The sequence below is a fragment of the Vulpes vulpes genome, chromosome 7 (assembly GCF_048418805.1).
Source record: "Vulpes vulpes isolate BD-2025 chromosome 7, VulVul3, whole genome shotgun sequence".
In the NCBI taxonomy this organism is placed as follows: Eukaryota; Metazoa; Chordata; class Mammalia; order Carnivora; family Canidae; genus Vulpes; species Vulpes vulpes.
Window position 1 is genome coordinate 20,409,683 of NC_132786.1, and position 13,447 is coordinate 20,423,129.

General features: G+C 39.8%; 1 protein-coding gene across 9 annotated transcripts in view; it reads left to right on the forward strand.

Moving 5' to 3' along the window:
- Positions 1–13,447, forward strand: part of GALNT11 (polypeptide N-acetylgalactosaminyltransferase 11) — a 50,712-nt gene that overhangs the window by 5,601 nt on the left and 31,664 nt on the right. For 2 of the 9 annotated variants that reach the window (XM_072763211.1, XM_072763213.1), the window contains exon 2: positions 11,829–11,945. The exons of 3 other annotated variants lie outside the window; for them this stretch is intronic. The gene's annotated coding sequence lies outside the window, so the exon portion shown is untranslated. Of the gene's footprint in view, positions 1–5,939; positions 6,078–7,094; positions 7,320–10,421; positions 10,723–11,828; positions 11,946–13,447 lie in introns of those variants that run through there. 4 more of the 9 variants (XM_072763212.1, XM_072763214.1, XM_072763210.1 and 1 more) reach the window with 4 other exon arrangements.

Here is a 13,447-nt window from a genome sequence, read left to right on the forward strand (position 1 = left end):
TGGAGCCTTCACACGTCTGTGCACTTCTCTTTCTGTCAACCCCTAACACATGCCAGCCCCCAGGTAGTCCTGTCTGTTCATACCAATGTACTTTAATCTCCCTGGGACCACCCTTAAAAATTGCTGAACAGGACCTCCGATCTGCCTCATGTCAGAAATGTATGGTGGTATTCATCCTCACCATGTTAGGAGTCTGCCGCTACCCCTCAGATGGACTAAGCTAGTTGCCACTGCATTGGATGTACAACAACAAATCAGTAAGGCTGAACAGGTACAAGTAGTCCATGATCTCACTCAGGGCTTTTTTTTTTTTTTTAACTTTTACATGAAGAATTTAATTATCTATACATGTAACTAATTCAGAGGGTCGTATTACAGTTGTTAAAGCCACAGGTTTGTATATTTATATTTCTTACATTCATATCCATGAAAATACTGAAGTCACTCATGGTTGTTAATGAGGTATTAATTTAACCTTTATCCAAGGGTTTTCATTTTCTCCGCTGAACCCCAGCAATTGGAGAGAATGGTTACAGACAGGATTTTAACTTTTGTCTGTTGATATTGCTGATTGGTATTTTTGCTTCGCACAGATGTTTCATGCACTGGGTGACCTTTTAACCATTCAGTGGCTTTTACTATCTCCACTGTCCAAACAGTGCCTGTGATTTTCTCTAAAGATTGATTCCTGGGCATCACGGGGTCAACTGTGATGAGAAAAACAACTTTTGAGAAAAGCACCTTTTAGGGAAAATTGTTTTTTGTGTTTCTGAGGTGCTGCCTAGGCATTTTACATTTAGGATAACCCTACTCATACCCAGAGTCTGGACATTTAAGTAAGGCCTTGAGTTGAGGATGTCCACCACAAGTTCCTGCTTTGTGTTTCCCGGAGCATGATTTAAAATAACCACTTCAAGTGAACCTGGGAGAAGTAAGCGACCTCTGCCACAACCACCTTATAAATAATAGCTGCTTGCTATCCCACTTTCTTCTGCTCCCTGGTAACCTGAGATGTAGGACTGCCGTTTCCCCAGCTCATTGCTCTCCACTTGTGCTTGCTCTCTCTTTCTCAGATAAATAAATAAAATCTTAAAAAAAAAAAACAAAAACCTGCACCTTCATTCCAAAGGATGCTGGGGGTTTCACATCCCTGAAATGAGAGCTCTGGTGCTGAGGAAGTGATCTGCTGCCCTGCCCCCTCATTCCTAATTCTGTACTCCAGCTCCACTTCTCAGCACACCATGCAGTCCTTGGCTTTTGGCCCTCTTCCAGGTTTTTGAAAGCCAGAATAGCCGGTTGAGTTCCTCCTCTTACATTGCATCATTCTGATCTCATTTGTCTCCTCCTTCCGCATTTAAGGACCCTGAGGTTACACTGGGTCCATCCAGATAATCCAAGACAGTCTATTTTAAGGTCAGGTGATTAGCAACTTTTAATTCCAGGGATATGGATATCACTGGGGGACCATTATTTTACCTCCACATAACAAATCAGTCATACTTGTAAAGAAATTTTTGGTGGTTTACGATGTGTTTTTTAAACTAGTTAGTTTGAATCTGCCTTCATGTAACAGTGTATTGCTGACAGTGTTGTACAGGTACCTCATTAATACTGACCATTCAGTTTTTCCCTCCCATCCCTGTGACATTGTTGTCATTCATTCACTTACCAGTATGCTAGGATCACTCCGTGTATTGTGACATATGTTACTTTGAACAGTTTCTTTTAGCTCAATTAAAAATAAGAAAAACCTGGGCAGCCCTGGTGGCGCAGTGGTTTAGCGCCACCTGCAGCCCAGGGTGTGATCCTGGAGATCCTGGATCGAGTCCCACATCAGGCTCTCTGCATGGAGCCTGCTTCTCCCTCTGCCTGTGTCTCTGCCTCTCTCTCTCTTTGTGTGTCTCTCTCATGAATAAAAAATAATTTTTAAAAAAGTCTCATTGTTTTCTTCTCCTAAGTTCTTTATGTAGATCCAAGTTTCTTTTCTTTTCTTTTCTTTTCTTTCTTTCTTTTTTTTTTTTTTTTAATTTGTTCATGACAGAGAGGCAGAGGAAGAAGCAGGCTCAATGCAGGGAGCCCGATGTGGGACTCGATCCCGGGACTCCAGGATCAAGCCCTGGGCCAAAGGCAGATGCTCAACTGCTAAGCCACCGAGGCATCCCGTAATGTCCTTGTTTTTATCTGCCCTTTTGACTTTGGGATTTTCTGAGTACCCTTATCCCGAGAGTCTGCATCTTGCAGCTCTTTCAGCTGTAACCTACCTTGATTATATTTGGAGCCTGTTGGTGTGGTGGTCACGTTTTAGGGAGGGTGAGAGTTCTATAATATGCAGATACATCCTTGACAAGTGTTTGCCAGTGGTGTAGCTTTCTCCCCCTGCAGCCTACTCCCTCCCCTAGCTGTGGGAGTTCCCAGCCTGTTTCCTGGAAGGCTAGCAAGGTCTGGAGTGGGAGAATGTGCTTTCCCAACTCTAAGAAAGCTCTGACAGTTGTCTTCCCCTGGAGCCAATGCCTTTGCCTTGGAGACAGCTCCAAGGCGTTTCACAATGATTACTCTTCCCCTCCCCTGTCAGAGTCAGAAGGGATCTTTCTGTATCTCCACCTTCACTGCGAGGACCTGGTAGGGTTCCTGGAGGTGAAGCCCACGAAGTGTGTGGGCCTCCGCCTCAACTGCTTCCCCAGAGTTTCTCACTCTCATGCCAGGTCACACAGTCTGCAGTACCAGTTTGTGGCTCTAGCAGCTTCTGTTCCAGGTAAGAAGGTATTAGCTGTGTGTCTCTAGGTTTGGGGTGGCAGTTTACCCTGTAACTGCAGTTCTTTGATGGTCAGAAGTGTCATTGATTTTCAGTTTGTCCAGCTTTTTCTTGTAAGAATGGGAGTGATGGCTTATAAGTTTTCATGTTGGAACTGGAAGCAGAAGTTACTCTTTTTAACTTCGGATTTATGACTTGTTATCATCTTAAGTGAACTATATGCATAGATCCAGGACTCTGGTATTATATTTAGATTTGATTATACAGACTACATTTGATATTTCATATTTATCACTTAGTTAATAATGATTTCAAGCTATACTGCCCAAGAGCTTTTGCTCTCCTTAGAAAAGCTTATCATTTTCAAATGTTCTTTTCTTGCAACTATAAAAAATATCTTGCAGCTTTTCAGGAAAACTTTTCATATGCACTATTTTGCATTTTATAGGCAGTGAAAGCTATGCAGGCCCTGTCTTTATTAAATTTTCTACCTAGAAATAAAAAATTAGTATATATAAGAATTTGTCAAGCTGTTTCTTTTATCCTGAAACTTGATTTTATTAGTATGGGTTTCTCCAGAAACAGATCCTGAGATAAAAATTTAAATTCACCTTATTTTATTTGTGAGGTAATCTCAGGACACACCAGTAGCAGAAGAGGAAGTGAGAGAGATAGGAGAGTAAGTTAGAAAAAGGTACAGATTTCAAGCTATTTTCTACTGTGGGCAACTAAAGCTGACTCATACTGGAGAACTCTGAGAGCCGGTGTAGAATCCAAATGTCAGAGTTACCTCCAGGGCAAGCATGTAAGGGAGCTGAGATATTTTTCCCCACCGTTGTTGAAGGCTGCCCGAAGGAAGGTACATGTTCCCATATACTTTTGGGTCTGCCCTGCATATGGGCAGGTTGGTTCCAGGGGCCAGAGATGCAGATGCTGGTAGTTGGAAGTCAGACCTGTGCAGGATGGTAAGACTTGGGATGATGTGCAAATGACAGTGTCTGCTGTAGTGATTTCCCACAGCTTGATCCAACAGGATGAGCTGTGGTATAAATTGGCCATTTGCCCCATTGATTAGTTGGTTTGTCAGCTTTCTAAACCCCTTGAGGTGGCAGATTGCACTCAGAAATGAGTTCTCTGAAAAAATGCTCAAGATTCTGTCACATGATTTTTTCATATTCTCTTTTTGGTGATACCTAGCCTTGTTCACTTTGAAATAGAATAGCAGTAGCTTAGACCCTGGCCTTGTGCTTCTGGTAATGGCAGATGGGGGATCCTAGTCCAAACCAGTCAATGCTGAAAAGCATCAGAGAATTCACAAGATAGTAAAGAATTACTGGATTGAGATTGGGAGATAATAGAAATCCAGAGAGATGAACACCTTGCTTGGGGCTGCTCTTGTCCTTGGTATTTGCTATACTATGGAAAGGCCGAGCAGTGTATTGACACACACAGTAGGGGAAGAGAAGTTGGAGTCCAGAGTGAGGATCCTGGTGAATCTTGAAAGGCTGTAGGCTGAAATTCAGATGGACTGAGTGTATACCATGCTTGCTTGAAATGAAATTCTGCTGTGTCGTGTGGGGAGTTTAGTATACCTCCTTTCTCAGATTGCTGGTGATGGTAGACACTTAACAGAAGCAAATGAAGACGCTCTCCAGAGGAAGATAACATCTTAAGTCTCAGGTTGTTTCTGGGATGATTTTTCAAATAGAGCCCCCACAAAATCAAATCAGCATAACCAGGTGCACCAGAAGACAACCTGAACAAGAACCAAAACACAAGCAACAGGCAATAGAAACAGCCACGTTATTAGATGCTGGAATTAGCAGACAGACTATAAAATATTGTTTAGGATGTTTATGGAGATAAAAGCTAAACTTGAACATCTCCGTAAGGAATCAGCAAAGGGACAGAACAGATTTGAAAAAGACATGACTGAATACTAGATCTAAATACAAAAACTCAAATTGAGGATTCAGTGGATTAATAGATTAGAAAAGTAATGAACTGAAAGATCAGAAGAAACTTCCTTGAATGAAGTATGAGAGGAAGATTCTGGAAAACTGAAGATTATAAGAAATATGTAGTGAGAAAGTGCAACGTGTGTTTGGAATCCTAGCAGAGGAGAATAGAGTAGGGGAATATTTGAAGAGAAGATGGCTGAAAACTTTGAAAACTGGCAAGATACCAGTTCATGGAGTAAACAGATCCCCAAGTGGGAGATAAGGTGTTTTTAAAAAAGTTTTCTGCTTGTAGGTCATAGTCTAGGATTCATTTTCCTTAGAGTAAGTTTGCTTGCTTGCTGCCTGCCTGCTGTCCTTCCTCCCTTTCTCCCTTTCCAACTTTAGCAGTAGTTTTCAGCATTCTGCTGAGGATAAATGTTTCTCTCACATGAAGAATTACATGGTCTTTTATTACTTTTATTTAATTTATTCTGGGGTTCCAAAGATTTTGATTAGAAGAAAAGATACAACTGCTATTTGGATTGAAATTCATTGAGATAAGAAAATATGATCAACAAGATAAGCTTTCCAGGCTTAAAGAAATGATTCTGTAATGCAGGAAATTCAGACAGGAATTTCAGGTGGGAACAAGAGCCTCTCCCCAGCCCTTCTGTGTTAAGGTCACAGGTAGTTCCTCCCCTATTTGCCCTGGACCCCTTATCTGAAAGCCTCTCCCGGGTGAAGGGCATGCTCACCTCAGGAACAGAAGTGTGCTTGGGGTGCCAGCGAGGGCTCTTTTTGGAGAACAAGGGGGGACTAGTACTACTCACAGACACCTGGACATACGATTGTTTTAGGTAACTCCAAGGGCAGGGGGTACCCATATCTTTAATCTTGTGGGAAACATAAATTTATGTTTAAGTAAGTTACTGGATGACTTCTATTTTTTAAAGGATGCCAACCAGGAGATCACTGGCCTCTTCCTTACAGGTGGTATAACAAAATGCTTAAGGACATGGGTCTGACCTCAGATGACCTGGATTCAGATCTCAGTTACTCCCCTTCCTAGCTGCGTGTTCTTAAAGCTAGTTATTAATTTCTCTTAGATAAAAAGGAAAAAAAGATTTGTTTTTTCTCTCTCTGTTTTACACTCAGGACTAGTATTTTGTTCTGTTTTTGTTGGTTTTGATTTGCATACTTGTCTACGTAAGCTACTTTGTCAGCACTGTCCACTCCAGGAGACTCCCGACACACTAGCAGAGTAACACACTCACTAGCCGTGGTTTAAGGGGAGTCAACTCTCCTCATATTCCCTTGGTCCAGAAACGAAGCTGGCTGTAGAAGGCCATGTGGATCGTGGGTACACGGATGCCTCTTTATAGCGGGTATGTTTAAAGCCATTTAGTTCCTTAGTTACTTGGATGTCTCAGAACACTTACCTTCTAGTAACCATCCTTTTTCCTGTTCATTTATTTCATTTTCATCTGATGTACTTTGGGTTTAATTCTTTTTATGGGCATAACGGGAACAAGAAATAACAGTTTTCATAATTGTGGGGGCTGTAAATGGTTACTGCGTATTCATTCTATACACCCCTGAGGAGTTGCAGTCTAGAGGCTAATCAGCTGAACTTCTGCAGTTTTTAAATTTGACTTTCTTTGGGGGGTGGGGGGGAACATACCTTGCCACACTTTTGTTTCCTCCCTGGCTGATACATCTATTTATCTGCCTAGTTTCTGACTGCATTTGATTTTATGACTCCTGCATTAATGTGATACCGACTCTGTTGGGATTGAGGAAAAGCTGCTGTCAGGGCATTTGCTGATTGCATCTGCTGATCTTGATCAGATACATGGGGCCAGAAATGAATTCATTAAAATATGAGAGATCAGTATAAACTATAACTATATACAGTAGAGTATGTAGTTAGATCTCGACTTTCATGATGCCCTGACATATATGTATGTTGTGCAGGCCCCTCATGAGGCTATGGGCATTTTCTCCCCATTGTCTTCCCCAAGCCTTAACCAGGGAGAGCTGCTACTTTCTACTTGGGCATTTCATCAGAGAGGATATTAAAGCATAATGGTCAGCCTCTGACCAAGCAGGTGTTCCAAGATTGGTTTATATGCTTTGTCATATTAGCTGTCCATTTAGTTTCTTTTCCTTCAGTGTTTAATTAAATTTGGTGCTTTCTCCCATTAACATTACCATGTGGTTTTCCTCTGCATTTGAAGTATAGTATGTAGACAATAAACACTATGTTTGTTTATGTTCTCTTTGATTTTATTATTGAGAGGAGATTCATAAATGCCTGAGGGATGTCAGGGTTATTCCTGGGAAAGCATATAATGTCTAGAATTTGCTCTGAACCTTTTCCTATTTCAATAATCTTCTTTCAGGTAGATAAGGAATGAGAAATGTTTTCTGTGTTGTCATCACCTGGTAATTTCACAGGAAAATCACAGTGGGAAGGGCACTGTTGTAAATCAACATTTGTACTCACATGACTGAGCTCACTTAACATATGAATGTGTCTCTTATGGAAAAAGCTAATAGATGTTTGCTGTTTGACAACTTGGAATATAGAACAGACCAACAAGAAAATAACCAGAAACTATGGAAAGGTAAATACTTGCCATACAAAAATAGACATTTTAGGGGCACCTGGGTGGCTCAGTTGTTAGAGAATTTGACTTTGGCTCAGGTCATGATCTTAGGGTGCTGAGATTGAGCTGAGTCAGGTGCTGCACTCAGCAGGGAGTCTACTTGTCCCCCTGTGCCTCCCCCTGCTCATGCGGGGCATGCTCACATACTCACTCGCTCTCAAATCTTAAACGTTATAAAAATTATTTTTTGTTGAAGGCAAACGAAAGCTGCGTTGTATGTGAGTTAGGTACTATGATCTCATTACTCCTGTCATAACAGAAGTTGGACCTTGGGCAGATGAATTCAGACTAGTTAGAGATTGGCAAAGGAAAAAGTTTTTCCAATTGTGCTCCTAGAATACTTGTTTATTGTTTAAATTTTATTCTCAAGTTTTTTTTTTTTTAATTTTTTTTTAATTTTTTATTCATTTATGATAGTCACAGAGAGAGAGAGAGAGGCAGAGACACAGGCGGAGGGAGAAGCAGGCTCCATGCACCGGGAGCCTGATGTGGGATTCGATCCCGGGTCTCCAGGATCGCGCCCTGGGCCAAAAGGCAGGCGCCAAACCGTTGCGCCACCCAGGGATCCCCTATTCTCAAGTTTTTGACAAATTAATGGAATTAAAATAGCTTTCCTTTTAATGTGCTAAAATATCCCCTTTTGCATCTGAGGTTAAAAGGAAAGGCCATATTTCATTCAAAGCCTTAACATTATTATTATTTTTAAAAATTTTATTTATTTATTCATGAGAGATACAGAGAGAGACATAGGCAGAGGGAGAAGCAGGCTTCCTGAAGGGAGCTCGATATGGGACTCAATCCTGGGACTCCGGGATCATGCCCTGAGCCAGAGGCAGATGCGCTTAACCACTGAGCCACCCAGGCATCCCCATGGAAAATGTTTTAAATAAAGGAAAGTCAACAGAAAATTATCGATGATGCCACTAAGCCAATTCTGTTGTTTATTTTTCTGCAATTGCTGATAACAGCGTAACATTTTAGATGGTATGAAAGATTCAAAATAAGTAGTAGAATATATAAAAAAAAAACATTAGCAGCGGTGAGATTTCAGGTAGGCTTTTTTTTTTCCTTTAACTTTTTGTTTATCTATGTTTTCTGATTTTTTTTCTTTTAGGATAGTAGCAGAGCTAAAAATATTAATTCCCACTACATTGCATGATGTCTAAAATACAGAGTTTTAATGTGTTCCCAGGGTTAGTCTTTTCTTGAGGATTATTTAATGATTTTCAGAAGCAAAATGTACTGTTTAGTGCATCTAATAGGCTATGACTAAAGATTAATGGAATGGTTTAAAGTATCATGTTAAGTGATATTGTGTAACAGGCATTGTCTTAGTGAACCTTACAGTAATTTAACTACTTTATGGAACATAGTTTAGTAGCTGGTGTGTATCGCGTTCTTTGTTAATAGAAGAGGACTATGGAAAACATCTCAAAATGGGTTTTCTTAGCTCAGACAATTGTGCTATTGAGAAATACTCCTCACTGTAATTGATAATGATGCTAGAGTTTTTAATTTTGTTTTGATTTTATTTATTTATTAGAATGTATGTGCACGTGAGTGGTAGGAGGGGCAGGGAGAGGGAGAAGGAGAAGGAGGGACTTGTAAGCAAACTGCCCCTGAGTGCAGGGTCAAATACAGAGCTCAGTCTCATGACCCTGAGATTATAACCTGAGCCGAAACCAAGAGTTAGATGCTGAACCAACTGAGCTCCCCAGACCCCCCAATGGAGTTTAAATTGAGTGAGATCTCATGAGATTTTGGACCTTTGTGTCCTCTGTAGTTTGCCAGAAAGCATTTTTGATAAAACAACACTAGATGCTAGTGGTAGCAATGATCAGTTGGTTTTTGAGTGGACTAAAAAGCATATATGTGTTTAAATTGTTCTTGCATATTTTATATGCATATCTTTATAGTTTTCTGGATTGTGTAGGTAAAGACCAGCCCTGGTCTTTACCTCTGAATGTGAAGTCTGCTTTTTAGTCCTGCCCTTCCATTGTATTTCCTCCCTCTTCTAATTATATATATATATTTTCTGGTTTATGGCAGAATGCTAGAAACCAACTCAGTATTATGCTTTGTCCTTCCTTTGCTTCATCCATCCTTTGGTTTATAAGCAGTTATGTGTATGAATATGGATACATAGCATTCTATGTACACTCTTCTCCATGTTACTTTTTTCACCTGGCAACATATGTAGTGATAAAACCATAGTAATAGGTAGAGACATTTTTCTTTCCTTTTTACAGCTGCATATTTTATTGTGTGGATGTTTCCTAATTTGTTCAACCAGTCCTTCATTAATGGACAATTGGATTGAATCCAGCCTTTTGCTTATTATAAATAATCCTGTAGTGAGTAGCCTTGTGTATACATTGTTTCCTATTTTTACATGGTATATAAATTCTGAGGAGTGATATTGCTAGGTCAAAGGGTAAATGCATGCATAATTCTAGTAGATGTTGCCAAATTGCCCTGGGTAGAGACATATAAGAGTTTGTCCACAGCCTCAATATCAGACTATGTTGTCAAACTTTTGGATTTTAATAAATCCAACAGGTGGGAAATGGTATCTCAGTGAAGGCTTATTTTGCTTATTTTCCCTTATTATGAGCAAGGTTCAGCATTTTTTCCCACAGGGTTAAGAACCAGTTGTATTTCTGTTTCTGTGAATGGTCTGTAGGGTTGTTGGTCCTTTTTCATTATGGCTAATAAGATTGGAAGGTGATCCCCAGATTTCCAGCCACCTTCTGTCCTCACTTTGTGTAATTCTCTCCACATAAGTGAAAATGGGACCTAGGCCTTGCTTTTAACCAACAGCATATATGGCAGAGATGATAGAAGGTCAATTTCTTGTTAGCTTAGGTTAGATAGCAAAGATAATGGGATGTCACTCTTGTGATTATATTATATAAGACTCCATCTTGGGGTGCCTGGGTGGCTCATTTGGTTGACCGTGCGACTCTGGATTTTGGCTCAGGTCATGATTTTAGGATTGTGGGATCAAGCTCCTCATTGGGCTCAGAGCTCAGTGCAAAGTCTGCTTGAGATGCATTCTCCCTCTTCCCTTGCCCCTCCCCTACTTGTGTGCATGTGCACAAGCCTGGGCTTTCTCGCTCTCTAAATAGACTTACTGACTGACTCCATCTTCAGATTGGAAGAGACTCCTCATTGTTGACTTGATGGAGTTAGGGACGGGACTGTGTCGTGATGCCCCCATGGCAAGGAATTGCCAATAATTGCTAGGGTGTGAGGGTGGCCTCCAACTGACAGGGCCCGTTTGTCATAGAGCAACAAGGAAATGAATTCTACCACGAACTTGATGAGTTTGGGAGCAGTTCTTCCGAAATCCGATCTCCAGGTGAGAATGGAGTTTGGCTGACAGTTAATTTGAAGTCTTGCCAGACCCTGAGCAGAGGATCCTGTTAAGCTGTGCTCAGGTTCTTGCCATTCAGGAATTAGGAGATAATAAATGTGTGTTGTTTTTGTGGTAATTTGTTTTATAGCAGTAGATAACTAATACCAAGATCTTTAAAGGACTAGTGAAACTCTGGCTTGATTTGTTGTTGTTTTGAGGACCTCTTATGATGTTCTTCTGTGATAATTGGTTAGTTTGCGTTTCTGTTGGGACTGGAGTTAATTTGAGTAAGTTATATTTTCTTAAAACTTACTCTTCTAGGCTTTCAAATGGATATGCATGGAATTATATGGAACTGTCTCTTGATTTATAAAATTTGCAGTGATTTCAAATTTATCATTAAGAAATCTTAGACTAAGAATGGAAGATTTGGGGCTTTTGCTGGCATACTGAACATTTTGCTTAATAATGACAAGGTCTAATGAAACTATTTAAGGTGGTTAGCTGTCTTTTCCTCCTTCCCCTCCTCTTGACAGTGGACCTTTGTTCCCCAGGCTGTGCTCATCTTATATATCATCCTCATCTCTTAAGATTTTACATTGCACAGAATCAAGATCCTGTAACCTCTTCTGGAACAGAAATACACTGAGTAATTTTGAATTACACAAATAAATCTTGGTAATTTTTAGTACTTGACACTATGCTTGGTAAAATAATGGGTTTGAAAAGACAGAAACGACCCCTATCTTCTGGGCAGGTTGATTATGGTATATATAGTATCTCTTATACAATAGGCACATTGTTTATTGGGACATCTCCAGTTCATGTATCTGGAAAGGATTCCTCTGTCATTAACTGTACCTCTCCAAAATGTGAGTGTTGGTATCTCATTTTCCAGCCACCTCACTCAGTCAGTCTTTCCATGTTACTCTCTTTAGTATAACTCCAACAATTATTCAGCCCTACAAGGACCGACCTCAGGTCCTTCGGCCCCGCACAGGTTTTTATCCTGCTGCATTCATTCTTCCACATCCTTACATTTCTCCTTGCCTGGCTTATGTCTGTGGTCTGTCATTTCTAATCAGCACATTGTATGTACTTCTCCCCAGACTGCTGCCTCTGTACCTCCTGGTGAAACCCTGACCCTCTGCTTACAAGGCACTTGTCCCTTAGCAGCTACCAGACCATGACTGCCTGGTCTCACTGGAAAGTCCTGTACACAGCTGGTTAGCCTTTTATTCATTTAACTTTTGAAAAATGTATTATGTTGACATCTAACTTCTGAAATTTTGGCTTTATTAACTGCTCAAGTTTATGATTGAAAGAATTTGTTCACTAGTTGTTTTGTATTAACTAACCTTAAATGTTTGCTTTGACCCTCCTATTAAAGGCTTTCAGGCTTGGATATTGAGGCCATGGGTAATTGCCTATAGAAGGAATAGCAGACAGTGCAAAGGAGAAAAACATTATTGTTATTTGTTAGCATAGGTTAGATTAAAATTTCATCTTTTGGTTTTTGTTTGGATGTTTTAACTAAAGTAGTTAAGAGCATATTATTTTTATTAAATAACAGGTATCTAATTGCTTTGTACTTTATTCATATTTGAGTGTTAACTTCCTGACCTATCTGAAAACTGATGGTGTCTCTGTTGTTTCTGAAGACTGTTTTGTTTAATTAAATAAAATAAATGATCTGATTTTAAAAATTTCTCGCATTTTTACAAGTTATTTAATTTATTATAAGCATTGACTATGTAAAAATATTCTAGAGAATTATCATAATAGCTTGAGGAAAATAATATCTACGTGATAGAATTGTTAAGAGTTAATACATTTTACAGTTCAGGAAGCAAGGACTCTTGATGTTGTGGTTAGGATTGGGGTAGGTATTCTGGGGAAAATCTGGAGAGAATTGGCCAAATCCTGTGGGTGAGGTCTTAAGAAAACTTTTCCATTTCACCCATAGTTCCTGGTAGCCAAGAGGGAACCTAAGATCATGCAGTGGACAAAATGGAAAGTAGTCTCCTGTTTTTATCACAAAGACCTTTATTTAATTTGTGAAATTGGACAATGAGAGCTTTTTTTTTTTTTTTGTACCTTTTCTAATAATAACTCTGACTTGTTCTGCCTAGTTTCATACTGTTGAAATTAGGTGGTCATGATTTTTTTGTATAGCGTTAAGGTACTGCTTGGCTTGAACATGACAGTAATATATTTGCTTATAAATACCCAGCAAACATATTGATAACTGTATTACAGTAATTGATTCATTAATTTCCATGTATATTTATTAAATGTTTGCTACATGTCAGGCATTGTTGTAAACTCGGAATGCTATAGGAAGTGAACACAAAATTTGCTCTTGCTCTAATGAAGCTTACATTCTAGTGGGGGGATGGACAATAAATAATTAGTAATTATGTACTATGTAGGAAGGTGGAAGTTGCACAGAGTGGGGAAGATCAGAAGTGCTAATGTTTGGTGGTTGAGTTGCAGCTTTAAATATGGTAGTGTAAAAACTTACTGAGGTGATATCCAAGCAAAGATTCAACAGAGGTGAAGTTAGCTGGGATGAAAAGTATTCTAGGCAGAGGGGAGAACTGATTCATAATCCCCCATTGGGAGTATGTTTGAGGTATTTGGTGTCCTGTGAGGAGACCTGTGTCTAGAATGGAATGAATGAGGAAGGAAGTAACAGAAGAGATGGTCAGAGAGGTTATTCTGGATT